At 39.2% G+C, this 27,431-nt stretch overlaps 1 long non-coding RNA gene across 1 annotated transcript; it reads left to right on the top strand.

The window, feature by feature from the left end:
* The first annotated feature begins 885 nt into the window (after positions 1-885).
* On the top strand, positions 886-27,431 carry LOC114637092. Its single transcript, XR_003713722.1, has 4 exons — positions 886-988; positions 1,110-1,160; positions 2,291-2,527; positions 27,224-27,431. It is a non-coding gene; the product is annotated as an uncharacterized LOC114637092 (long non-coding RNA).

Genomic DNA, 27,431 nt, shown 5'->3' with positions numbered 1-27,431 from the left:
GTTATCACATATTTTGAATCTCTCATATATTCTAGTTATTAATCTGTCAGATGAATAGTTGGAAAAGATATTTTCCCATTCTGTAAGCTGCCTTCTAATTTTTAATTAGATGTAAATTTTATTTGTTAAATCTTGCTTTTGTTTCTGGTGGGCATAGAGTCCTATTGGGGAAATAATTGCTCAGACTATTTATTATCTTTTAATTATTTTCTTTATACTTTCCACTAGCTGTTTCAAAGTTTCAGGTATTGAGATCTATTTTGAATTGACTTTTTTGGGGGGGGGGTGGGAGACATCCAGTCATCTAGTTTTATTCTTTTACATATGCTGTCTTGAGTGGTCAGAACCTGAGCTCTGGACAGCTCTAACAAACCAGCTTTGGCCATCTGTTCTCAATAGGCCAATTAAACAGACAAGGGTGAAGAGAAAAGAAAGGAGATTCATTAATCAGGAAACAAAACAAAGAGGTCCAACGAGTCCCTAATTCCATTTTCCAGATAATGACATGAGATTCGGGGATAAATAGAAGGCTAGGTATCTGTATAACTAAGCAGTTCTGGTCACAACCATCAGCTATCTTTCAGTATCTGGTTTCAGTCTCTTTTTCAAGGTAGTCTAAATAGTTGTTAAAAGAAATAGGTGAAAATTTCCCCTGTCTAGCATCAGGCTTCATCCCAGCCTTTGCCTACTCCTGGCAGAATACTGGATATTGTTGTACTGTTTAGTGACTTCCTATAAATAGAAGCATTCCTTCCTGGAAAGAGTGGGAGAGGCTCACCAAACTCAAGAAGTAGATTATTATATTCAGAAAGCTGAAACTTTGAAGATTCTTAAGGCCCCTCCTCCAGGTAATAAAAGCAGTAACAACTGCTCAAGAGGAGATTCTCCCATCAGCCCAGATGCCTGTAAATCTTGCAGAGAACTCCAAGGATACAGCTTTCATGTGTCAACATCCATGCTGGACTTTTGTCAAGTCACCCACGTTCCTGTAAGTAACTCCAGGAAACTCCCTGACTTACAACGGTAGATTGAAGTGAAGTCATTTCATTGGTCTGTAATTGATGGATGCCCTTTCTAGGATAACTGGATATTTCTTTACCTATCCCCAGGATAAGTCACAAAACAACAGGACTGCTACTTAAATATTCTGAGAGCCAAAGGTAGGAATACAAAAGTCTCTCTTTAGAATATCTTCAATGCTGCTAAAACTGGATATCTAGTTTTCTCATTAATGTTTTTTTAAAAAGGCTATCCTTTCTCCAGTTTGTACTTTTGGTACATATTTAATAACTTAAAGTATAATTTCTAAAATAATAGCATTAATAAGAAAATTATACAAAAATATTTAGTTGCCTATCTTGTGTGTGATGCTCAACATTTTACTAAAAGGGAATAGATGGCTTCATGATTCACAGCAGTTCACATTGCTCTTCTGTAGCTGAAATGTTGAGCCTTGAGTGCTGAGACAGGAATGTTTACCCTCTGCTGAAGTTATAGATTGAGTCTTAGAGGCTACCTATAAAACAGAAAGCCTAAAGCATGAGGAATATCCTTCTCCTACCAGTCTGACGCCAGTGGATCTCAAAGGCATAAAAATAAGTGAAAAATAGCAAAATTGGGGGATGAGTGGATCAAACCTGGTGGGAAAGAGGAAGAACCCTAAGCCTACCAATAGTCACAACCAGGTCAGCAGGAATCTGCTACCACAGTTACCAAACTAGTCAAAGATTTCTATAGATTATTGTGGCACCCTGCTGTTTTATTCATCCATTATTTTACTCTATAAAGGGTTTTCCTTATTATTTATTTATTTATTTATTTATTTATTTATTTATTTGAGACAACTGCTGGCTCCCAGAAGGCTCAGGAAACTCTGTATAGTAAGAAGGGTACCTACTCCTAACAATACTAACCTGCCTGCAGTAAAGTGTAATAATGTAATAGTGGCATGACTGTTACGGGGTTAACCAACTGCTTTCTTAACTGAATTTTAGACTTGCTTTATAGAAAGAAGTTCTTGCCTGTAAACCTGGGCAAAAGGCCATGACTCAGGTCACAGGCTCTATTACTGTGGTTTTGCTAAATGTTCATGCTGTGAAAACTGCCTTCTAAATATTTATGTTTATTTCTACAGAGTAGGGCTGTTCTTAATGTTGGTCAGAGAAGCTTCATTTTGCAGTGGGAAGCAGTTAATGCAGATATTCCAACTGATAAAAATGCTGAAGATAAATGACTTTTAGATGTTTAGCCATAACTGGAAATTTTACATCCCTTCTCCACCCAACTCAAGGCTCAGAACACATTGTGAACTATGGGATGGAAGAATCCAGGAGCTGGAGAATGACAAGGAGAACTGTGAAATGTTGTCTGGACAGGACATGGCCATTACAGTTACAAATTCATAGCAACTGTGGTTTCCTATACAAGACCAGCACAAGACCAAGCCCATTAGCATTCAAACATGGACAGGACAGAAGCTTACAAAGCTCTACTGCTAAGGAAACATTGGTTGTTGATGCCAGCTGCGGTAAGCAGAATTATTTCTCATTGGGAATGAAGCCACCAGTAGATTGTCCATCCTCTATTAGATGTCTTTACACTCATGTACATATAGGGAAAACATCAACTGGACAAAAGAGAGAAGAAAGAGAGTAGGCTTAAAGTATTAGGGACCATGTTGGGGGCAGTCTTGGGGAGAATAGAAAGGAATAGGGGTAGATATTATTAAAATGCATTGCTTGAATGCATGAAATTGGCAAAAAATACAAAACAAATATTAATCAAAAAGGATAATTGAAAAAGCAATGCAGTCTCTACTCACTAATGTTGAAGCAGAACATATCACCAGTTATTAAAAACCCATTAGTGGGGTTTCAGGGCTAAGAGGGAAGTGGTAATGAGCCTGCATCCCTAATCCAAAAGCTTTCTCCAACAGACAACAGCTCATAAAGGAACACAAGTGTTTTCCAATGGAATCTCTCTGAGTATACAAATAACATTCAAGGGAGGTCCCCTGCCCAGCAGCAGATGGCTAACACAAGAACTCAGTGGTATTGTTAGCAATGTTTTATTCCATAATGCTTTAGGCATTTTCACCTTACTTGTCTTTTGGCTGTCTACTCTGGTTTTCCATTTTGTGCTTATATGGGTGTGTGCATGTGTCTGTCCTTGTGCATGTGTTTCTTGTGCCCCCTCCCTTTCTACCTTTCTATTTGTCAGTTTGTCTTGTTTTGTTCTGGTGCACAGGTGGAAGGGTAAGGAAGATCTTGGATGTAAATAAGGAGGGAAATTGTGATCAGAATGCACTCAATGAAAATAAATTACTTTTTTTTTTTTTTTTTTTGGTTTTTCGAGACAGGGTTTCTCTGTATAGCCCTGGCTGTCCTGGAACTCACTCTGTAGACCAGGCTGGCCTCGAACTCAGAAATCCGCCTGCCTCTGCCTCCCAAGTGCTGGGATTAAAGGCGTGCACCACCACCGCCCGGCGAAAATAAATTACTTTTATGGTCTTTGGTTTTTTTTTTTTAATCTTCAATCTTGATCATTTTTTACAGTCCAGTCATTATCCCCCTCCCATTTTTCCCTCTGACAATTCCTTATCCTATACTGAAAAAGCATTTGACAAAATACAACACCCTGTCATGTTAAAAGTACTGGAGAGCTAAGGAATTCAAGGTCCACACCTAAACTTAGTAAAAGCAATATACAGCAAACCAACAGCCAATATCAAATTAAATGGAGAGATACTTGATGCAATCCCACTTTCATGTTTTTAAAAGCCCATTACTTTTTAGAAAATTCATTTAAAAATGACTTTTATCATGTCTTAATGTCATTATGGACTAGAAAACAAATATATTGTTGGAAATATCAGATGGGTAGGTTATTGCATAACAGGCAGGTGTTTGCCAGAAGTCTCAGATACTCTTAGTCTTTGAGCTGGTAGAAGTCAGCAGTGTGTTTCTACATTTAAAAAAAGTACCTTAGAGTCAGGAAGATATTAGGTCACACACTGAGATGAGTTACAAAAAGCTACTAAGATGAAGCACAGACTAATTTGTTCCCTTCCAGCTCTCTACAGTCATTAAAGTTTTAATCAGTCAGGTGGAATGGTTAAGGTGAGGACAACTTTTTCTTTTCTGGGAACTTCAGTGTATAACTAAAACATACCCCCCTAAGGGAAGATTTAAGACGCTGGTGAGAGATGATGCTTGTATGTTTTAGAAAGACTGCACTGTGCAAAAGAGCCCCCAAGTCACCTCTATGCAAATGAACCTCAATGCTCATCTGATGTTACATAAAAATCTCAACACTGCAAGGTGGGGGCCATTTGAGGTACTCAACTCTCTGCTCTGGCCTGCTTTGCCCTTTGGAAGTATATCTTTTCTTATAAATTCTGTTCCTTCTATGAATGTGTCTGCTCAGCTCCTTGCTTGGAGACACAATTACCTAGAATCCCTTTGGAAGTACCTTTGACCACCAATATCCGTCAATATCTACCACATGGATAATAACTTTATGTCCAGTCTGAGGCTATCATACTCAAGCAGCATAGAAAACTGTGAGAAAAATATTACGTAAAGTGTGGCCTGGGGAAAATCACCAAGTATTTTCTAGCTCAAATCTCCACCTTGAGGAGGGGGGCCTCAGAGATGTGAAGAGGTTTTATGGAACAAAAAAAGTGAACATGTGGGTGGGGAAATCCCAGCATTGAATGGGTCTTTTTTTTTTACTCAGAAGAACATCTCCTTTTCTGCCAGAGAAAAGAAGATAATAACGGTGAGTGCAGAAATGGAAGCAAATCAGGCAAGCAGAGACTTTGAAAACAACCAGTTCTGGTTTGTACCTTGGCCAAGAATGCACAATTGTTTCCACCAGAGACTGATTCGTGTCCTGGCTTGTGTGCTTTTCCGGCCAGAAGCGAGATATGTTAGAAATGTTCTGGTCAGAAATCTCAATTCAGCCACTAGTGGCAAGACACATACCTTGTGGATGGGCCAGCTGTTTTTGGGTGGTGTGAGCTTCTCCATAGGCTTAAGCATTTGATCACCTAGTTCCCAGTTAGTAATACTGTTTGGGAAAGTGGTGTGGGTTTACTAGCGGAGGCATAACACTGTGGTGGGCTTTGAAAGTCCATAGCCTCATCCCACTTCTGGTTCATTCTCTCTGCTTCATGTCAAAGACATCATCCGTCTCTCAGGTTCCTGCTCCACTGGCCACCATGTTTCCCACCATGACGGACTCTTATCTGTCTGGAACCATAAGCCCAAAATAACTGTTTCCATAGGTTGCTTCTGGTCATGATAGTTTATCATAGCAGCAGAAAAATAACAAATCTATATAATTTAGAGTGATAAAATAGGAATACTAAAGAATAATGTAGAAAATCTTTTACTGATCTAAAAGAAAACTTTTAGAAACTATTTCCTTCTATTCCCCTTTCTAGCAGATTACAAATCCACAGGGAGGCAGCCTTGACATCTGTGGCATGACTGATGACTGATATCCATGAGTAAGGTTTTTATTTACTTTATAAAGACAACTATGTTGGGCTTAGTAAATTACAAAAAAAAAATGGATTAAAACTTGTAATTTGACAGTTTTCTGGAGTTTTCACTATACTTCCCTGTATTCCCCTTCTCAGAAAGTTTAAATAGTTTATAGAGGTCTGAAGATTAAAATCTAACAGTGGTATTTTTAACAAACTCATAGAGTGTTGTACATACCATTCTATGTTGTTTATATAACAATAGAAGTCCTTGAGCCTACTTATTAACAGTTGCAACTACATCTTTCCAGATGCAATGCCTATTTTGGAAAGAGCTTAAATTTTGTGAGTGTTAGTGGTGGTGAATCTTGTTCTCAAAATGAGCTCATTCCACTATGGGTGAATATGATTCTGAGTATATGTAATGCATGAGAACCTTAACATAAGAGCTTTCTTGTTCATAAGTGAAAATTACTCATTCTGGAGACTTGTTTAAACTTAGTTTAAAAATATTTAACCTTGGGATCACCACCTCCTTCTTTCAGTAGCCTGTTATTTCTGCAAAGCATTCCCCTCTCCCATGTGGTACCCGCTTTCTTAGAACACACATGTTATTTGGTTATTGGTTGCTGTGTTGGAACTGTTTGATCGTGTTTGTTTATCTTTGTGCTTCACATCATGCAATAAGTGCTATATTTGTTTTTCAGAATTTGGCTCCATTAACAAATAATGCATTTGAGAACAAGTTTTTTGTTTGTCTGTTTAACTAGAAACACAATTCCACACTGATATTTTAGTGTTTTCTTCTTCATAATTTTTTCCCATATATTTTTGCTGAAGAGCAGCAGATGACAAATTATTTTTACATCATCTCATTTCTTAAGAACTGGGAGCCAAGATGTCAGGTAAACCAATCTAACTCTTGGGACTTATCTCAGATGGCTGCATTCAGGTGCAAATTGCTCCAAGCTCTGAAGAACTGGAGCACTCTACCGAATTCAGCATATGCAAAGGAAACATCTGGGCCCTTTCTTCCTGGGCATCTAACAGCCAGAGGAAGGACAACAAAGACCAGAACCATGCATTTGTTTTTTCCAGACTTGTCCATCCCACACTTCCTTCCTCTTTTCCTGCAAGAGTTTAGCCTTTTGTTTTGACTATGATAGATACTCCAAGCCCCTAGCCTGGCTTGTGCATCCGCTTACTCAATGAATAAGGTACCCCAGCCCCAGTCTTATATGGGAATCTACAGAGTCACTGCAGGGATCTGGGTGCTACAAAGTGAAGCTGCCAAGCCTAACTTGCATAAGAGAGTCCTGCTGGACAAGATTGGAAAGGCCCTCTTTCTACTCAAATATTCCTACGGATGATCTCAATCTACTTGGGCTAACATTTCCTGTCAGTTTTCATGCAATATTCCTGTGTCTCAACTTTGTTTCTTATTACTAAGTTTGGGAACTGTGGACTTTGCCCTTGACTGAGTTGTGAAGTCACTTGCCAAGTCTGAGTTTGACAGGAAAGTCTACAAAAGAACCACTGTTTAGACAAAGTGGAAATTGAAGGCCAAATCTTAAAAGGAAGTGAGGTTAAGAGTTAAGAAGTTCAAATAAAGGATCTCTTTAGTCATGAGGTAAGTTAGAGGGCAGCTCTGGAGACTCAGATGAGGACAGCAAAGCAAACCCAAGAGAAGATCATAAGGATCAGCAAGGAAGCCCACTAAGATCATGTATGAGTTCATTATATCATGCAGGCAGACCAGAGATGGCTTCCCCCCGTTTGTTACAGGCTTCTAAACTCAACTCTTTTCTAAGTTTCCTTTTATACTTCACTGAAGAATCTCAAGTCCAACTTTATCCTTTAGGGGTAATGATCTCAAAAATTCTAAGGCAGGCTGGATACTCCATTGAGAAGTTTGAGAAAAAATTACTCAGAATTCAGTTAAAAAAGACATTTTAGGACCATTAAATAGTTCCACCAAAACTTATATTTAACAATAGTAATTAATATCTATCACCTGTCAATATCCTAGTGCAATTCCTGTCTTTGCTGGCAGTTCTATTCCGTACTATGTAGGGTTTGGAGCTTTTTGTGTGGATCCTAAGATTTCTTATTTTTGTTGGGCCATTTAATTGTATTTACTTCCTTACACTCTACAGGCACTTGAAATTGATATCAGCTGGAATCAGAGGTTGATGGAAACCACCAGAGGGATTGCATTTTGTTAACTTGATACGAAACTAGACATATCCTGGAAGAGAGAGTTATCCCTTGTGGAATTGGCTCCCTCAGATTGACCCTTGGGCCTGTATTTGGGACATTTTCTTGATTGCTATTGAGGGTAGGCTTTAGAGAAAAGATATAGAGTGAACCAGTAAACGGCATCCCTCTGTGGTTTCTGCTTCAAGCTCCTGCTTTCATTCCTGCCTTTGTTTCTCTTGGTGATATAAAGTATAAAATTAGGTAAGCCCTTTCCTTCCCAAGTTGCTTTTGATCAGTGTTTTATCACAACAACAACAACAACAAAAGCAAATTAGAGCAAGAGGCTTAAGGTTCTTGTGTCTCCCATGTGTGAAATTGAACAGATGCCTACTCCTAATAAGAGCATAAACAGTTTATTTAGAAAAAGACGCACCGCAAAGGGAGGAAGTATCCAGGAAAGGAGGGGTTAGTAGCTCAGAGACCTCACTGCAGGGAGAGTGGAGAGCTTTGTGTTATTTTACTGTGAACATGTGGGCTTGTTTAGGTAGTGAAGGCTTTGGGACTCATTTGCAAGGCAATTGCTTTTTAAAGCATGCTCTCTCTGTTACATGTAGTTCTATATACAACTACGCCTTGGATGTCTCATTAGCATGTTGAATCTCTATCTAGAGATGTGCATTTTAGTGGTATAATGAGCAATAGGTCAGACTATGGGGTAACTCAGTGCCAGAGCCTGTGATTGGTTTTAGCTGGGCAGGAATTTCCAACCTTCCTCATTGTCAGCTTATTTTATTTTTTTTCATATGCTAATTTTGCAAGGCTTTGGGCCAGACCTCCCAGGTTACACTGTATCAGCTATTCTGCCTCCACCATGACAGAGGGAGAACAGAAAGATCTCAAGGACTCTTAACAGTATTTGCTTGCACCTCAGATTCACCTTTTTGTGTAGTTATTGAAACATAGTTATTTTATTAAGAAACAAAAGAATAAAACCAGGACCATCAAGTTGAAAAAAAACTTTAAAAGTTATAGATATTAAGTATACTTTTGGTAAAGATGGTTAAAGAGAAAAGGAGAGACACTGATGAAAACAGATTTGGGATGGCAGTTTTCTCCTCTATGAGAGGGTCGTTCCAAAACAGCAATAGAAATCAGTCATCAGTAAAGACAAAACGAGAACACCTAAGCCCATCACAGAAGTTCTGGTCACATCACGAACAAGTTCATACAAGACAAAACGTTACCAGATAGCATATAGTTGGTTAAATTTCCTATGAGGAAAGGTTAGTAAAATTTTTTTTTAATTTTTATTTATTTTTTATTGGATGTTTTATTTACATTTCATATGTTATCCCCTTACCTCATCCCCCCCCCATGCCCAGAAACCCCCTATCCCCTCACCCCTCCTCCTGCTTCTCTGCGGATATACCTCTACCTACCACCCCACTCCCACCTCCCCACCCTCAAATTCCCACCCACTGGGGCATCCAGCCTTCATGAGACCAACATGTAAGAAATGATTCTCTACCCACCACAAGAGGGTGGACCATCAGCTCACGCTTAAAGACTGAAACTGACATGAGCTCACTGGTGATGTTGACCCTTAAGTGACTGCAGATAACCATAGAAGTATCTCAAAGAACTCTTGATGTGGCATGTGAAAATATTATTTCCAATACTGGGACCTTGTTCTCTGTCTTATTGATATTTCAACTTGCCACACTGAGTGAACTTGTATAGTAACAAGTATAATAGACTTTCCCAAGAGTCAAAGGTGTTGACAGGCCCAGCCTAGTAAAAAGGCCTAAAATTGGTGCCCTCACCTAAACAGTAGGTTACATTCTTGGAATCACAACTCGATTGCCTATCATTCTGTAACACATGAGTGGCTAGGACACTTATAAGCTATAGTAGCTATGGCAGCTATGACAATATGATAAATGAAACTACAAAATTGCTTAGATAGCTCTTTTCTTTTTTATAATTAAAAACAAACCTACTTATACACCAGCAGAGAAAGTATGAACACCCAGTAAAGTTAGACTAACCAAAATGCCCAGTGTATTCCAGGAGAATATAATATTCTGTTGTTCTAAGCAAAGGAGGAAAAACTATTGAGAGTATTGTTCTAGTTAATTGTGTCTTAGAGAGAAAGGATCATGATCCCGAAGTCAGAAAGGCCTGTCTGCCCTGTCTTTGTGATAACTGGAGATGCGAAGCCAAGCCTCTTCCTTTCCTTTACCCAGTACAAAGGATGGACACATTCTGAGGAAATAAATGGCAATTAAATTTTGCTTAAATGCTATCTCTGTCAAGGGCATAAATATCTTCTGATGTGTGCTAATAATCTTTTCAGAATGGAGAGAAACCTACCTCTTAGGTTGGATAGAGGCCTACCTCAGCCGTATTGAAAGAGAATAGGAATTTTTCTAGAAAAAATCTCTCCCTTCGGTATCTATGCCCTCAAGTGTATCCTAAGAAAAAGACCATGTAGACCTACAGATTATTAAAAGCCTTAGAAATTCTCTTCAAACAAGGGGAATATTCCCCTGGCCTTGAACTCATAGAGATCCTCCTTCCCCTGTCTCCAGAGTACTGGGATTAAAGGTGTGCATCACCACTGCCCTATTTTGTTTGTTTATAAATACATATATAAATTTTATTTTTTTTTAATGACAGTGTTTCATTGTATAGTCTTGACTGCTCTGGAACTCTGTAAACCAGGTTGGCCTCAAACCTAATGATCTGCCTGTGTCTGCCTCCTGAGTGCTGGGATTAAAGGCATACACCACTACTGCTTGGCTTTGTATATTATTTTTTAGTGTACAGATGTTGTATTTAAGAACATATGCATTGGGAGCTAGTGTGAGGGAGTGTGCTGAGTACATGCTGAGGGAGTGTATATGAATATGAACATGTTGACAGGTTCACAGCCACGGCAGGTCTCAAAAGCCTCAGACCTATGGCAGTATGGCACCTTTGTTCTGGATGAAGAATCCAAGATTGTTTGTCATCTTGACATTAACCTATGGCCTCTTTCCCTATCTGTCTGCCAGCCAGGATGCTTATCTGTCTTCATAACCTCAAGCTAGTCTCCTACACTTTACTCCACCATTTGATTTCCCTCTTGGACATGTTCCTTTGGGTTTTGTCACATTCTCAGCATGTCACCACCACAGTGTTTGCATTTCTAGTCCACAGGCTCTTACTCCTGAAGTCAGGTTAAAATAATGAGAAGTTATATTATCAGACACGCAGGCCTTAGCCATGCTTCAGGCAGCACAAGGCGGAGCCTGCTCAATCCTTAAAGAGAGATGCTGTTTCGTTGGTGGTTTGTTTTTTTTTTTTTTTTTAGACAGGGCTTTTATGTGTAGTCTTAGCAGTCCTGAAACCTGCTCCATAGACCAGACTGGCCTCGAACTCATAGAGATCCTCCTTCGTCTACCTCCAGAGTACTGGGATTAAAGGTGTACATCACCACTGCCCTATTTTGTCTGGTTTTGTTATTTGTATTTTTGTTTTTTTTGTTTTTGTAAGCAGAGTTTCACTACGTAGAGCAGGTTATCTTTCAGCTCACAGGTTATCTACCTGCCTCTGTCTCTTTGTGGCTAGCATTAAAGGCATGTGCTGCCATGCCCAGGAGAATATTGTTTTGCAGGTAAGTAGGTTAGAACAAGTTCAAACCAGTATGTTAAATGAATTAACCAAGCACCTCACCTTCAGGAACAAGCTACATCGGGATTACACGTCTGTGAGAGCACATGGTCATGGCTTCCCTGGCCCTTGCTTTTTTGAGGTGTCATTTATTGACATAGTCAAGCTGTTCTTGTTCAGATCTGGTATTTTTAACCTCCTCATAAAATCCGTGTATTCTAGAATTCCATCCTCTGTTCTGGGGACTTTGTAAAAGATTAAAGGCAAACACTATGGAGGGCGAGATGAACTGGTCCTTCCAGTTGGAGCAGCCAAGTGTCCAGCACTTCCTCTTAGTCTCAGACCACTCATCAAGTACAGCCCTCATCTAGAGATGATCATTTGGGAGATAAGGAAGAAGCAGAGACAGACCTGTCTTCCGAACTTCCTGGCCTTGGTCAAGGCCCTTCTCGGAACTGCTACTTTGGGAATGATGCTTTATTTGGCCTGCTTCGTCATCAGGGGGGAATCCAAAAACCTGGAGCAAAGGATTCAAATGGTTTTCTTTTTATCCCTTTGGTCTGTATAGAGCCCAGTCAAAACAAGCACAAGTAATGTTTCTGGGGCAACTTCACAGAAGAGCTGACTTTGAGAAAAGGGACAGACAGCATACAAGGAATAGAGTGTGTCCTTGTTGTTTTTCGTTGCTCACTATAAAGACCAGAGCCAAAAGGAAGCTGTTGAGGAAAGGGATTTTTATACCATTTAGGATAGACTCTATCAGCAAGGAAGTCAGGGCAGGAAATTAATGCAGAAACCTGCAGACAGGAACTGAAGCAGAGACCATGGAGGAACTTACTAACTGGCTTGCTTTTCATGGCTTTTCAGTGTGCTTTCTTATGCATTTAGGAATATCTGCCTAGAGCTAGCACATCCACAGTGGGTTGGACCCTTCAGCAACAGTCATTAATTCAGAAAATACAGACATGTCTATAAACCACTTTGATGGACACAATTCTTCAACTGAGGGTACGTCTTCCCCAGAGACCTAGTGTTTGACGGCAGAACAAACGTGCTAACTTGTCAGGGTTTGCTCTTGTTGTTTCTTTTAAATAAGAATTTTATTATTTCTAAAAGGTTGGAAAGGAAGTGAGCCACAGAGCTGGCTCAGCCTTTGTAACAGCAAATGCCAACAAAAGCCTCATTTGTTTTATAAATGTTGAGCATCAGAGCCACTTCTGGTAAAAGATGTCTAGAAGGCCAGTTGGTTTCACTTTGTGTGTTTTTGAAATTATTGCTTACAGAAAGTGGGAGGCATTGGGGAGTGTTTTTCAGTTGCCTCTTGCATACTTTCCCTCTTATGGAATTTTGGCTTCCGTCTAAGGAATCTCATTTGTTCTTCATATTCCAAGACTGGTACTCTTGGCATTCCATAATCACTGCTATTGCATCTTTCCCTGCCCATCTCCTTTTTGCCTCATTCTGTCAGAATCTTTGTTTTGGGCACTGATATCTTTTTCATCAGAACGATGTTTTGTACTAATCCTAAAATGACGTCAGCTGAACATTTTTGTCTTAATGTCTCTTAGAAGCTTTTGTTTACCGATAACAATACTTGCTGTAGCTTGTGCTGTTCTTGACTTTCAGAGCACTGCAGTTACAAACTGGAAATGGCTTTAAAAATCCCTTTAACACAACTTTATAAAAAATTCTAGTTTCTAAATATAGAAAATATTAGACTAAAACCAAGTACACTTTATACTTCTTTGACTAGCTTCTATATTTCACAGAGTGCATGGAAATTTTCAGATACTACCTGTACACTTAAAACATTTCATGCTTTACGGTATATGTACCCAACATAAGAATGCTGAAATGCAACAGTTTGCTTGCTCCTGAATAGCTCAACGTGTTTCATCTACCTAACTGATTCCTGCAAACATCTCCAGATGTAGTCTCATTATTGTTAGAATAATGGGTTTCATCAAGTACCTCAGAGAACTAACAAAAGCAATATGCAAACTCTAAAAGAAAAACCTTAAAGCAGTCAATTTCAGTACAGTTGATAGTGTTAAAGCCTGTGTAACCCTATGTAGTTCCCTTAAGCATTTCTGCATTTTAAAACCTGAATTTAAAATCCAGTAAATGAGACTACCTTAATTACTTAGAATTTATGACAGACACAAACAGGGAAAAACTCCCAATGTTTTAGCCAAAGTTGTCTGTTTGTGATGGTAGCTCCTCTTAAATATCTTCAACACCAAGTCTGCAAGGGAATTACAATGAATTTGAGACTCATACTTGATAAAAATTAAAGCTAGGCAAAACAACAATATTGTATTAATTTCCTTCTGCTATTTGCTTCATTTATTTACATACATTTATTTATTTTTAAAGTCTTGTGCTTGCAAGGATAATAGTTTATAGTTGAGTAGAACAGAATCAGCTATGTGATATTTATAAGTACAAAAATCATATTGGATCTGTGTACCATGCTGGGAAGCATGGTTCCAACTTAATTACATCTGTAATGACTATATTCAAATAAGATATTCTGTATACCTGAGAGTTAAGACTGGAATACCTCCTATTTTAGAGTACTCAGTTCTAGCATGGAAGTAGAATTTGCGTAGTGTTAGGCAGACGTTTTCAAGCTTAGCCCTTTTGAGACTAACTGGACAATTCTTTGCTATGGAAGGTATGAGGGGATACTGCAGGATGCTTACTAGCAACCCTGACCTCTGTTAGCAAGATATCAATAGCAATCTGTAAACTGTCCTAACCATAACTGTCTATGGACTATTTTTAAAACTACAAGTATCTTTTGGTATAATTGGAATAAAAAATAGCACTCAATTGAGAATCATAGATATTAGATAATGATAGATAACTAAAAGGATTATTCATTTTTGATCTGATATAACCAATACTGACATTTTGTGTATGTAGAGTTTACCACTGACATCCTGAAGGAGAAAGAAATAATGACCTGGGGAACTTGGACTATATAAAAAAGAGAGGGAGTTGGTAAATCATCAAGCTATTTGAAGCCAAAAGAAGGGACTTTCTATGGAATAGGAGAGAAAAGCATCTCCTAGGGAAAATGAGGAGAAAACCACACCCCTACCCCAACAATATGAAGACTGTGAAACAAAAAATAAATAGATAAAAATAAAAGTGGTTGCAAAGATAACTGTCTTCCAGTAGGTACCAGAACCCAGTAGTAGAACAGAAGGAAAGCTCTAGAAAGCAATTTGAGGTCTTATCAGGGCTTGATAAGTTGGACATAAGTCCCAAGAAGAGAATTAAAAGATTTCAAGTCTTGGGGCTGGAAAGATGGCTCAGCAGTTAAGAGTATTGCCTACTCTTCCAGAGGCCTGAGTTCAATTCCTTCTTCTGGTGTTTCGGGAGACAGTGACAGTGTACTCACATATATAAAATAAATAAAACCTTAAAAAAACAACAACAGCAAAAAAGATTTCAAGCTTTAAAGAATGGTAGAAGGCAGATAACAAAAGAGTTAACAAAGCTTTATAAAGCTTAGTGTCTGAGCAGTAAGATTTCCCAGGAGGCAGTGCTGAGTTTCTTGCAGTGATTATCACAAGGTAACTGTGCAAAGGTAGTGTGGGTTTGTTGCTATTTTGAGAAAGTTTCGCCCTAAAAATCTTTTTAAACAGGGTCTTTCTTTCTTAACAGAATAAGAGTTCAGACTTTGAATCTGACCCATCTGGGCATCCGTCAGAGTAACGCTACTGTCTGAGTCTGTTTTGTGCTGTCATCATGAAGTGCTTGTGACTATGTACTTTATAAAGGAAAGAGATCTGTTTGACCCATGACACTTGTTACTATACATCTAGAAAGCACAGCAGTGGGTGTATGCACAGCACAGAGGAGTGGAAAGGGGGATTTCCAAACACGTAAGACCATAATATGTTTGGAAAGGTGACCTACTTCTTAATGTTCTGGATTGCTGAGGTAGAACTAGACTATTCATGACGGAACACTCATAACCTCATTATCTTCTAGTAGGCTCAGACTCTGAAATCGCTAACTTGATCTCTTCGTACTTGGGAACCAAGAAACCAGCAGTTGAAACTTTGGGTGATAGATTACATTCAAACCATAAACCATGGCATTTACATTAAGTAAGTTTCTTAGGACTTGTGTGTATATGTGTGTGTGTGTGTGTGTGTGTGTGTGTGTGAGAGAGAGAGAGAGAGAGAGAGAGAGAGAGAGAGAGAGAGAGAGAGGGAGAGAGAGAGGCTTAACTAACTAGGATGGCTTACAAGCTATAGACTCTGAGTAGTCAAACAACAGTCATCTTATGCTGGAGAGGCAGAGAAGATGGCGACTGCTCATTTCACAATGAAAGATACCAAACAATTTGGAGGTAGGTCCTCCATTTAATCCTTCCTGGAAATGACCAACCAGATACACTTAGAGGTGTGTCTCTTCGTGGATTCTAGATCAAGGTAAATCATCCTGAGCTCTGGCCTGTAGACCTGCTTCAAGAGCACCACTGGGGCACTCTCCTGCCCAAGTCCCTCCTTTACCACACGCCTCTGCCAGTCTTATAGTTTCTTTGAAGTCTTGGTGGAATTCACCAGGACACCATCACTCTTGCATTTTGTATGTTTGTACACAAGGATAGACCTTGTGTGTAGTTTTCTGCTTGACTCCTCCACAGTGGGAGCCTGAGCTGTTTGACAGCTGGAAGGGCTCAGAGCAGAGTGCTGCAAAGCTTTCAGTTAAGACCTAAGGTGCCCTTGTTCAAGGACCCTGTAGAAATCATACCAGGCCTTTTTCTTGAACTCTCACTTCCTCAAACGCAAATGAGCTCATTACAAAGGGAGAGATGACTTTGAAAATTCTTTCTATGACCTTGACATATTGTTTTCTATTGATAGGATGCACAACACCTGGCTCCTTTTAGTTTGTGCTAATCTTTAGCAACCAGCTGCTGGGACATATCCTTATACATTTCTTTTATGCCTTTCTCTGGCCAGCCTGACACTTTCCAACCAAATTTCCTGTCCTGTTTTCTCATTTAAATAATCTCTTTCCTCTATCAAAACTGCTTTAAACTGCCCACATAGGCTGTTCTGTATTATGTATAGAAACGACTCTTGTTAGACACCCCTTAGTCTACACTTTCAAATGTGGACTTCCATAAATCTCCAGGGCATAGGTACAACATAGCCAGTTTCTTTCCAACACTGTGGCAGAGAGGGCAGGTTTGATTCTAATTTCCAACAGGATCATATTCATTTCATCAGCTCCTCTTATCAATTTGTTGCTTCTGACTCATTTCCATCAGTGTTCTGGTCAAGAGAACTCAATGCATGTCTAAGAAATTCCAGCCCTTTTCTAGTTTCCTTGCTTTCTGAGCTCTCATTAGCATCACTGTTACATTCCATCAATGGACATGCAGGCCTTTTCTGGTTCACTCCCCAAACTCTTCTTACCTCTCCTGATTATTCAAGTCTAAAGTTTATTGCAAATTTCCACATATCACTATAACAATCATCCATCCTCTTGGTACCAATTTCCTATCTTAGTTTATTTTGGGTTGCTAAAATGAAATATCCAAGGCTAGATGCTTTGTTTACTAAAAGAGTTTTACCTGACTTATATATAACACAGAAGACTAGATGGTCCAGAAATTATGGAAGCAGTGGCCTGGTAAAGGCCACCTTGGCTGTGTCACGGTATGGTAGAAAAGCGAAAAAGGAGACTCTACTTGAATAAGGGCCAATGTGTGTGAGTAATCTCACTCTTAAATATCCTTTACAAAACAGGTTTAATATATTATTTAACCTAATCATTAGAGTCAAAATGTCTTCCAGTAGACTCACCTACTTAACTACTTGACCACCTCAATGAGCACAACGCTTCCACTGTACAAACCTTTGAGAAACAAGCCATGCCAAATCACAGCACCTAATGGGGAAAAAGCCTGGACTTTGGTCTTCAATTGTTCTCTGCCATCTGTGGTTTTCCATTGGAAAGAGTTTCTTAAAAGATGATTATTCTTAATCACCATGCAGCCTCATGGAGCTCTCTACACATTATCTGAACATTTTCAGCTACATTTTAATTCTGCACCTTGTATTCTTTCACATGACCCAGAAGAAGTATGAATGAGGTCATGACCAAGAGCAACATATTTGAGAGTTTTTCACAAATCTGTACATGCCCTTACCACATTACGTGACTCAGGCAGTGTATTTTCTCTACTGTGTCTAGTAGAAACAATCTAAGTTCATTTGTGGGTCTTAAATTTGGAACAACTCTAGTCTACAAAAATTTATCAAACACTGTCTGTGTGTCTAGTTCTAATAGCTGTGTTCTGATAAACAGAAAAAAAAACTAGATAGATTTTTGGCCACTGAAGGAAAAAAAAATCACACAAATATTCCTAAGTAAAATACAAAAATATAAAGCTGGAGAAGTGCTAGGACAAACTATCCTGGGGAGTCTGAAAGCAGGATAGAGAGGAGAAGATGCTTAGCCTGTGTTTGAGTGGGGAGAAGGACATGTGTAAACACAAAGCATCTGCTCCAGATGTTTGCATCTTATAGGTAGCCACATAGAGAATTTGGTTTATATAAATAATGCCTTCTCCCATTGCTCTGGAATTCAGTTCATCTCATCTGTCATATTTCCTGGATTATTTTTGTTTTGTTTTTGTTGTTGTTGTTTTGTTTATATATATGTAATTGTTCCTAACTATAGCTTCCAAAGTCATCCCCTGAATGGAATTGCAGGATGTGATGCACTTGTCCTCAACTGTGAGAAGCTAAACAAGCCTCTGGAAACATTTTGCAAGGGATCTATCAGGAGTTCATACTGAGCTGGGGAAGACTTAATCTGCCGGCCAGGTATCTTCATCATGTTGAACATGTAAGGTCCAGAAGAACTAAAACTGTACTCAAGATGCTTGGTGGTGCCAGGAGTGGGGATAGACAAGCTCCAAGGGAGAACAGGAAGAGATTAGTGGAGCATTGAAAGGGTGGAATGGATTTCCCAGGGAACGTCCTGGAGGAGGAAGTGCCTGCAGTCCAAATGTATTTTAATTCCTTTGGACCAGAAGGTACAAATCCAGTCTCTAGAGTATTCAGGCAGTTAACCAAAAGGAATAACTTTCTTCCCAAAGATAAAATAACATTATGTGGTGGACTCTGAAAGTCTAACTGCTGTTTGTGGGGAGGCATGAGTTTATGTAGGAGTCATATACCTGGCCAAGATGGGCACACTGAAGTTCCTTTATATTTCTCAAATCAAGGAATTTATACTTTTATAGGAAATTTCCAATTGTTATCCAACACTTCATATACCAAGCAAAACACATCTGCTAGTGGTTGAGTTCATTAATGACCAAATTCTGACGTCTGTTCAGTTAATAAATTGTTTACAGAATCCTGTAGTTAAAAAATGACAACGTCTTCATCGGAAGCATATGACTTAATGTATTAGAACATACTTAACTGTAGTAAAGGGAATTTGTGCTTTTAAAGTCTCTCTTGTGGGCCAAGTCCAGAAAGATAACTCTAAACGTCCTAGGCACAGTGGCTTGTCTGTAAAATAGAAAGTAATCATGTCTCTGAAGTGTGGTCTCCTCTTGCTCTGCTCCCCTTTTCTTAGCACAGTTGGGAGAAATAAGATTCTATATCAAGAAAGAGCTCTGGCTACTATTCTGAGTCATAAATATTTTCATTTTTATTTGTTCCAGCAAAGTCTAACTGCTGCCTGTAAGAAGCCATGGGTTTGTGAGGGAGCCAGACACCTGGCCAAGTGTGGGCCAGTTGGAATTACTGGGGTTTTTTCCTTACAAAATCAAGGGATTCATATTTTTATAGGAACTTTCCAAATTTTATTGAACACTTTATACGTCAAACAAAACCTATCTGTTAGTGGTTCAGGTCATTAATGAGCAAATTCTTTACAACAAATAACAGTTGTTATTGTTCATAATAAATTCAATACAGGTTCTGGCCATGACTCTCCAGGATTTTGACTTCCTCTGGATCCTTCCATTTGGTAGACTATAGAGAAAAGGATGTGAAGGCAGAGGAGGCAGGTAAAGGGAAAAGGGATATAAACTGTAAGGTATATGTGGTGCACATAAGGAAGCTTTCCCCACATAGGAGCAGAAGAAGCCCAGTAGAACTTATAAGAGATGAACTGCACACTTCCGTCCTGTCTTCTCATCATCCTTCCTGCTCTTTGCACTGCTCCATTCCTTAAAGGAGAAATACAACTGAGTGCATTGTGTTTGAAAGGATCAGAGGGAGCAAAGCAGTAGACCACAGTTTGCGAGCCTGCTCGTAGAACTGCACATACTTCACCAGAGCAGAGCCCCAGGGAAAGCCTTGACAAACATTCAGAGAGACAAAGATCAGGTCATGGAAACACCATACACAACGAAAGTTGGTAAAAGGCCAAAGAGCACACGTAACCTCTGTGAACCTCGATGGACATTACCGCAACTTTCTGTTTAAAGTTATTTAAATAACACAATTATCAGTCAAACTAATATTTATTTTAGCTGTAATCAAAGACATAGAACTTTTCCCTGGAAGAGCAGTGAAATCCAAAACATCACACAAAGTCTGTACCCTGTGAATAACTCCTGAGTAAATGCTATTGTCATCCCAAGCTGGAGATGTGTTACTGTAAAGAAATCAAATGAGTGAATCAGAAGGTAGCAAAAAGCCTGCAAGAAGGTCAGTTCACCGATTGGTTATGCCTGATGATTAGATTTTTCTTTCCTGAATCTGGGTGTGGTGGTACATGCCAGTAACCTCAGTACTCAGGAAGCTCAAAGTCAGTCTATGCATCATATGAATTTGAGCCACCCTGAGTTACACAATGAGATTCTCTTGCCCAAACACAATTTTCAACTCTGTCGTTTGCTGGGTTCTTGCTGCCCTGTCCAGTACCTCTGAAAGATATCGACAATATACTTTGGCATATAGAGACTTCAAAGCAGAAAATAGTATTGGATTTAAGAGTGGAAGAACAACATTAACTAACCGGACCCCTTAGAGCACTCAGAGACTAAACCACCAGTTAAGGTGAATACATGGGTGGGTCCATGGCTCCAGCTGCATATGTAGCAGAGGGTGGCCTTATGTGGCATCAATGGGAGAGGAGGTAATTGGTCCTGTGGAGGTTGGATGCCCCGGTGAAGAGGTTTGCTAGAGGGGTGAGGCAGGAGTGGGTGGGTGGGCGGATTTAGAGGCAAAGTGCTAGGGGATGAGATAGGGGTTTGCAGAGGAGTGATAGGAAGAGGGACAACATTTGAAATGTAAATAAATAAAATAATCAATAAAATACAAAGAAAGAAAAAGGGGGGGGGGGAAGAGTTGAATTTGGTATAGGAGGGAACAACCAAGCATTTCCTTTGGGCAGATATCAAGCATCAGAGCATGCACCGTAATGGACTCTGCAGATCTGTTTGCTCAAAGGAAGGGAAACTTGGTTCAAAATCTCTGTGGAGGTCCACCTGTGTTATCCAACTTATTTTCCTGACGCACTTCCAAGTCTTCTGTTAAGCTTTCCTTCTAGGGAGTTTAGTTTCTGGGGTTTGTCCAATAAACCTTTCCAGTCCTTTTTCTTTCTTGCTTTCTACCAGCAAGCCAGTTCCCTTATTAACTTAATTATAACCAAATTGAAAGCTAACTTGTTGGAATAAGAATAGAATTTCCCCCTTGGTTGAGGCATTCAAGACTGAAATGTCTTCAAGTCTACAAGTCTGATGATCAGCAAAGTTAAGCTTCTATCTCACATCTCCATATTCCAAATCTGTGTGTATTTTATCTTTTGGCCAGTTAGGCAGAAAGTTACTAGCATTTCTGAGATTCTTAGGAAACTGCTTAATGAGCTAAGGCTTCGTCCAGTGTCTCAGAGACCAGTGATACCAGGTACTGTTTTGGCAGAAAAAAAACAGAGAGAAAAGGTGAAAAGTTGTATCAGACGCTAAAACAAACAGAGGAATGAAAGCTGGGACACAGAGGCTGAAGCCAGGACCCTTTCCTTGGATTCTCTCTGCCACGACTGTGGTCTCTTCAGTTATGCCTCATTTTACAGCCAAAAAGAACAAAAGGAAGAAAACTGAAAATGTAAGATCTTAAAATAAAACTATAGACGCCAACAACTGTGATTACTTAGTCCACTGTCCTTTTGTTTCTTTGCCGTAGATATCGGCAATGGTAAAACATTGAACATTCCTTGCAAAAATAAAATGAAGCAAGATAAGCCAGGTTTTAATGGTGTCTGGCTAGTAGTAAATAACAAACATATCTAATTTACTGCCACTTCTTTAAAAACTCATTTTATTTTGCAGTTAACTGTTAAAATTTGTTTCCACAATCTCTTCACAGACATGAAAATTCCGAAAGGAATTGTTCTTCAAAGTGGCTCAAGACAATCACAATGGATACATCTACAAAATTCACCCACACCTAGGGTTCAGGGAAGAAGAAGAAGACTGTGAAAATAGTAAGAGCCAGACGATCAAGGAGTTTGCTGTAAGATTGTGTCTCGTCTGTAACATCAGGAGCTAGACCCGTACATCACACCAGCCTGACTAACCACTGTCAGATTGCCCAATTGTGAGCTGAACAAATAATGACACCAATGAACACATCAAATTGGACAGAGAAAAGTCCATGATGCCTCCACTTTATACAGAGAGCTATAGGCAATGGGGTAAAGCTGGAGGGGGAGAGATGGAACTCTCCAAGAGAGGGCTCAGCAATTGGTTGGCCAGTGCCAAATGGTCAGCCCTGAAAACACACATATAAATAACATTATTTGGACTTAACAGGTTATATTTAAGAATATATATATATATATATATATATATATATATATATGTGCATATATATGTGTGTGTTGTATATATATATATATATACATAAATGTATATATGTATTATGTATATTCATATATATGTAAATACATACAATAACAATTAATTTTTAAAAAGACCATGAATTTGAAGAAGAATGGGGAGGGGTTTATAGGAGGATTGAGGAGAGGAAAGAGAGAGGGGAATGTAAATTCCAATCTAAAAAATAAACAACCACACACAAAAAAAAAAATCCATGAGGAGAAGAAGAAGCATGAAACAGAGGAAGTTTGTTTTCTGTGACTATCTTGTGACCAAAGCCTCAATAGGACTCTGGAATCTCTCTGGCTTTTATACAAGCCCAGGCCATCAGCTCCCCAGGGTCATGTTATCCTCCCAAAATAGTTCTTAAAAAAGTCTGCTAAGGTTTGGGAAATGAAGTGTCTTCCTAAAAGACTCTTCTAATTGACTCATGAGGACACTAATCCTGTCAATGGGCTCCCAGCTGAAAGGTAGGGCCTAGTTGAAGATAGGGATCCCAAGGGACTTGCCTTTGAAGGTATATTGTATTTTTGTCGTTAGCTTCCTTCCTTCTTTTACTCCCCTGCATTGAGGTTCTGCTTCACCACAGGCCCAGACATAATGGAACAAGCTAGTGTGGGCCTCTGAAACAATGAGCCAAAACATATCTCTCTTTTCCATCAAAGTCACAAGAAAGTGACCACACATTGAAGACCTTAGTGAAATCTATGGGTTCTTACCTTGGCCATTGGTGTTTAATCTTATATGTAACAAAGCTATATTGAGTACCTCTTCTCTGTTCAGTGCTGAAGACATACTGCTATACAGTAGGAATAGCCCCTCTGCCTTGTATGCAAGTTATAAGAAGGTTGTTAGACATTTCAAAGTAGAGCTCACAACTAATTATTTATTTTGGATTCAGGAGAGAATATGTGGGAAGAACCAATAGTTTATCCTTAGACTTGTTAGGGTTGACTATAAAGTAGATACTTGATAGGTACACACACACACACACACACACACACACACACCATGTGTTCAAAGTTTTGCCTCCAGCATCTCCAAAATATTAATTCTTTATGATCTCAAGAGCAAAGAGTATTATTTATCTGTATTTAAAGTCAATGAAATCACTTAAACATTTTTTTTCTCTGATAGTCTAGTGGCCCAAAGAAACAGAAGATATTAATATAAGTATGGCCACATCTTCATTTGCTTATAGGGAAGTCTCTCCTACAAATAGAAGATGGTAAATGAACCAGTTTTAGGGAGACAGCTGCCAAGATAAGAAACTATATCTGCCACATCTGTCTGTTTCCCAGGCCAGATCAACAGTGAGTTTGCGTTTGGATTTAATTATATTAGTTCTTACCCCAGCCAGGAACAATGTGCAATAGTGGGAATACAGTCTGGGGATTCCTGCGGAGTCAGTCCAGAATACTACACTCAGAAATACACAAATATAATAAATATTAAAGGCGAAAAATCTCAATCAATTTCTAATATAATGCATGCTAATTAACTCAGTAATTATTCTGAAATATTTATCTGATTATTTGAGACAGAGTCATCTACTATTCAGGTAGTTTATTTCCTGGCTTTGGAATGTCACACATGTGGTGCCCTGAAACAGTGGAAATACACTGTCTTACAGTTCTGGAGGCCTGAAGCCCCAAGCAAGGTTTTGGTATGTTTGAGTTCCTTAAAGCCTCCAGGGGAAAGCTGTCCCTGGACTCCTCCAGATTTTGGTGATGCTATTGTTTTGTTCTGTAGCTTACATTTCTCCAGTGCCTGTTTCCACTGTCATCTTTTACTGGATGTAGAGCATTTTCATTTCCTAGGAGAATCTTACCTCAAGACCCTTAAGTTCTACCTTCATGACTCATTTTCCAAAATAAAATCATAGTCATTGATTCTGGAGGCAAGAATGGGGAACTATAGTATTACAATTCAACCCTGCTACAACCTCCAAAAATCACATCTATTTCCTCTTCCCCAAATCTTCTTTCATTTGTCTTAAGGTATCTTTCAGGTCTCCTCTTGGTGAGATAAAGGAAACAATGATCATCATTACTGAACACCTATCGTGTTTCAAGCATGTGTCAGAATGTGTAAATTTCTATCTCTCACTGTAGCTATTAACATTCTCTTTTTCTTCATTATAACAGATGACTTTGGTCTTGGGATTTTTAATACTGTGATGAGACTCCATGACCACAGAAACTCTTATACAGAAAAACATTTAACTGGGGCTGGCTTACAGTTCAGAGATTGAGTTTATTATCGCCAGGACAGGAAGCATAGTGGCACACAGGCAGACATGGTGCAGAAGAGGTAGCTGAGGGGTCTACATCTGAATTCATAGGCAGACAAAAGAAAGATAGACACTGGGCATGCCTTGAACTTCTGAAACCCCAATCCTATACGCAGTGACATTCTTTCTCCAGTAACTAGTAGGTGGAGATGCCTCCTAATAGTATCTTTCCATGTGGCCCTATGGGAAACATTTGCATTCAAACCAACACAATTACTTTTCTCACGATCTCAGGAAGAAGAATGGGGAAATATCACTGACTTATTTGTTTTGCAAAGTGCTAACATCCCAAGCTCTTTGGGAAGAGAATAAATAGAATGGAGACATGGGGAGTTCTAGAAGCCTCACGAACAAAGACTACATGAATAGCTGCAGTGGTGTTTGTAAGCAGTGGGTTAGAATGCTGTGTGAACTTTGTCTCAGCTCTCTCCACAACATGAGCTGAATATAACATTCTGGTCTGACATACAAGACAGTGAAGTAGGACCCTTTCTCAGATGACACAGTTACAAAGTGTCAACTTCTTTTACATGCCTAGTTCTCCATGAAGGCACTTGAGAAAACTTCACAGCCCAAGTTAAAGCCCTCATCATTACTTATGTGTACAGACTGTTTAATGAATTCTGGTCCTTTATGTTCAGTATACGGCGATCAGATATGACACATCCCGATTTTCCTTTGGCTCAGTGGTTTTACTGTCAGCTGAAAGAGGAAACATTTCCCACATTCAGTGTGGGAAAAACAACAGAGTCCAGAAATAGCATCCAATTCCCCCTTTCCCTTCATGTTGTGTAACATGAGCAAAGCCAAGAAATTTCTCTTTATGAATTGGGCCCACACTGCCATGGGTCCAAGTAAAATATGTCTAACCTCAATGAATCAGATATTTTCTTTGTGAGGTCTATTCATCAATTTAAATTAGAGTATTTGAAGTTAAGCAATGTGTTGTAAGCCAGAGTGAAGAGGTAACACCGACTCCCTGAATCTCAGAGATGAGCTATCTAACACAGCCTCCTTCCCTATTCTCTTCTGGCTATCCACTTTACCCTTCTGCTGCTTGCTTTCCTCCCTTATCCACACTTGGTGTTCCACAGGTGTATTCCTGGAATATTTTTTCACCACATTACACTGCATCACTGTCCTGCATTATGCAATCTACAGAGAGCCTCTCTACAGGCTCTTACTTTAGATCGTTGGAGCTAACTAGAATACCTTGCTCATGTCTGAAAAAAAGAAAGAAAGGAAGGAAGGAAGGAAGGAAGGAAGGAAGGAAGGAAGGGAGGAAGGGAGGCAGGAAGGAAGGGAGGAAGAAAGGAAGGAAAAGAGAAAGAAAAGAAAAAAACCCAAAATTAAAAAAAACCCTATTTGTTGAAATGAATGTGTGGCCACAGGAAGACCAAAGGTAGTTTTCATATGCTTCCTGATTGGATGTCAGAGTGGAAGCATTTCTCTCTTTCTACATCATTCTGCCCTTTTTCAGGTCACCCAGGTTTATTTCTTCTTTTATTCTCTTGGCTTCTTTGAGCTCCCATGAAATAGTTTTTGAAGAGCTGTTACAGTTTAAATTTCAAATGTGTCCCAAAGGTAAGAAGGTAAGGTTGCAAGTGCTTGGTGCCCACCTTGAGATACTGTTTTGATGGCTAAGGAGCCTATAGGAGTAGGAGCCTGGCCATGGAAATAGCCCACTAGGAATGGACTGAAGATTATTGCCTCCCATGGTCTCAGTGTAACTAACTCTTTTCTTTATGGTCCACTGCCTTGTGAGTAGGAGGCAGCAAACACTCACACCCCTGTGAACAGAGTCATGTATCTCTCTCACCACCACTGTGATGGGCTAAAATTATTCTGAAACCATGAGACAAAATAAAGTTTCTTTCCTTACCTTGTTGTTTCTTCCTCATTCTCCACCTCTTCTTCCTCATCTCCCCATCTTTCTTTCCTTCTTTTTTCTTTTCCTTTCTTTTCTTTCTTTTTGTTTTTTGTTTTTTGTTTTTGTTCTTGAGGCAGAGTATAGTGTAACCCAGGGTACCTTTCAACTCTGAATAGGCCAATCTTAAACTCCTGATCTTCTGTCTCTATCTTTCAAGTAATGGGATTACAAGGATGTATCATCAAACCTGGTTGAGGAATGATATTTCTACATAGCTATACTAACCTCCAAATGTAACCCTACTCTATGCTTATGCCCTCCCCACCACTTTACAAGATAGTCTTATGAACTATTGTATAAGAACCAGATTGAAATTCAGGTATTGTTTCCTGGAGAAATTCTTTAAAAGGTATTAAACAACAACAAGACCACAACTTTCTGAATGTCTAAGACATCAAAACTGTTTCCATATAGTAATAGCTAGCTTTGCCAGTTTATAATTAGAAAATGTACTTGCTTTAGTATGCCTCTTGAGTTTGCTGTTGTTGATTACAGGTCAAAATCATAGTCCTGCTTACAGAGTTGTGAATATTAAATAACATGCTATGTGAGCAGCAATCTGTACTATGCCTGATTAAGACAACAAAGCCCTCAAAATAAGTTGACTGTTTTTGTTACCATTATATTCCAGTACATTTCAATTTCCTTCTGGAGCCAATGAATCATAATCTCATAGCTGAGTAGGGATTATGTCAAAAAACCTAGACTTGATGAAACTTGCCTAATATTGTCACCAAGTCAGTTGATTTAAGGGTAAACTTTTGTTTGTCTTTCCTTTTCTAGGAAGAACCTTCACCAAACCTGCCAACATGATTTCTATCCTTGGGATCTACGTAGAAGAAAGATAGAGCTGACTCTCCAAAATTGTCCTCTATCTTCTGCATGTGCACATGGACACAAAAGGTGTTCAAAAAAAGAGCAGAAGGGACAAGCAATTCTGTAACACATGACCATTATGCGATCCAAGAATAAAGTCCAACAAGATGCCCTA

The sequence above is a fragment of the Grammomys surdaster genome, unplaced genomic scaffold, assembly GCF_004785775.1.
Source record: "Grammomys surdaster isolate TR1022 unplaced genomic scaffold, NIH_TR_1.0 125167, whole genome shotgun sequence".
Lineage (NCBI taxonomy): Eukaryota > Metazoa > Chordata > Mammalia > Rodentia > Muridae > Grammomys > Grammomys surdaster.
The sequence above is the reverse complement of the archived record's forward strand: the minus strand, read 5'-3'. Positions and strand labels throughout refer to the sequence as shown.